The sequence below is a fragment of the Corylus avellana genome, chromosome ca8, assembly GCF_901000735.1.
Source record: "Corylus avellana chromosome ca8, CavTom2PMs-1.0".
Taxonomy (NCBI): domain Eukaryota; kingdom Viridiplantae; phylum Streptophyta; class Magnoliopsida; order Fagales; family Betulaceae; genus Corylus; species Corylus avellana.
In genome coordinates this window covers 7,872,879-7,874,679 of record NC_081548.1, presented here as the reverse complement: position 1 = coordinate 7,874,679, position 1,801 = coordinate 7,872,879, and the positions used below count along the sequence as shown (strand labels likewise).

General features: G+C 29.7%; 1 pseudogene; it reads right to left on the bottom strand.

Moving 5' to 3' along the window:
• Positions 1-1,554, bottom strand: part of LOC132190629 (EG45-like domain containing protein) — a 7,388-nt pseudogene extending 5,834 nt beyond the window's left edge.
• Between the last annotated feature and the right edge of the window lie 247 nt (positions 1,555-1,801).

Sequence of the window (1,801 nt, the reverse complement as noted above, 5' to 3'; positions counted from 1 at the left end):
CAACAATAACTTGAAGTTGTCATTGATAATTATTATCAGCGAGGGCAATTGTGATCATCATTGATAACACGATTAACTATCGTCGTGGAAAATTTACCACGTGATGCTTTCCTTGATAATAGCAACAATAACATAAAAATATAATATGAGTATTTTATCAATTACTAACATATATCCTATGTGGGATTTTTCAACTATGTTTAACCAACACTTATGTTATACTTTATATGTGACTAATTAAAGACTTAAGTTGATAAAAAAATTATTAATTAATTAATCAATTAATTTCGTCTTAACTTCTTTATCATTGTTGCTTTGTAAAGCATTAAAGTAAGTAGAACACATTTAAGCATCGTAAATTCTCTAAAATAACGTTGAATCCTACTTTGACACGAATTAGATAGAAAATTAGATGTAATAATTTTTTAATATCATATCGACAAGAAAATAATAATAATAATAAATAAAAAAAATTGCAGTTGAAACCTTCAATATTGAAATTGGCGTTAAGAATCGGTGAGTTCATCACCCCAAGTTGCGATCAAACGGCCAAGTTTTGTTTCCATGTAAGGATGTCCTAGTTGAAACATCCATGTGATGTGATTGTTTTTCAAGGTTTAAAGATGCATTGAGTTCATGAGTTTAGAGTTTTTCTACTGTTAGGTTAAGCTTGTGACAGTAATTTTTATCATTTGGCTCCATTGGTAAGATAACTCATTTTGGTAAAAATTAAATATATGTCACAAATTATCATTCGATCAAAATCTAATAGTAATTTATCATAAATTCAATAGTAATTTTTAGAGTTACATCAATTTTGGGAAGAGATAAGGGGGACATGAGTCTTCCTTTTAGCATCAATCTTTATTATATAAACATAACAATATTCAAGTTGGAAAAAAGAAAAAAAGAAAACGAAATATGAAAAATAACTTTTTTAGGGTAAGGAAGGAAAATGCTTCATTTCTTCCACCCATCCCTATCCCATCCTCCCACTATTTGATCTATGGGACCTATATGAGTTTCACACATGATCCCACATATCTAATTGTGATTTTGAAAAATGAAAGGATAGGAGAGGGATGACCGAAATATGTATAGTAGATAAGGATACGTGGATTCCCACCTCTTTTAGAACGGAATTCTCATTTTCACTAAAAGAAAGTTAGGAAGAAATTCAAATACCGATAGGCATATGGATTTCCTCTTAGTAAAATGCAATTAAATGGGATTATCCCGCTCAAACAGCACATAATAATATTACTTTAAGAAGGTGAAATATTTTATAATGCGAGTGTGAAAGATATATATAAGTGTTCAAATTAGCAAAAGATACACTGAAAACTGATAAACAATTAGTATATTAATTTGTTAAAACTATTTTAATTAGTTTAATTTTTGATATTTAATAAAGCAATTTGATGCATAAAGATTATACTCACGAACATAAGGAGGGGTATAGAAAGTAGCTGTCCCCTGCGCTGCATTTGCAACAGACGTGAGAAGTATGGCCATGCTCACCATCATCAAAGCATGAATAACCAGCACTCCCATTTTCTTCTTTCTTATTAATGTGGAAAACTATGTAATGATATGATAACACTTCCACTTTCTGAAGCAAAGAATGTAGATTTTGGCTCCAATTTATAGAGTTTGATTATTTTCTTTTGGTTATTTGAAAGTAATTTTGACTAGTCCTATTGTAGTTTTATCCCGTTAGGCATTTTAGCTAAAAAAACAAATGGCTAGCAGCCGGAATGGTCAACAACACATAAATAAACTAATAAAAACTTAATATGTT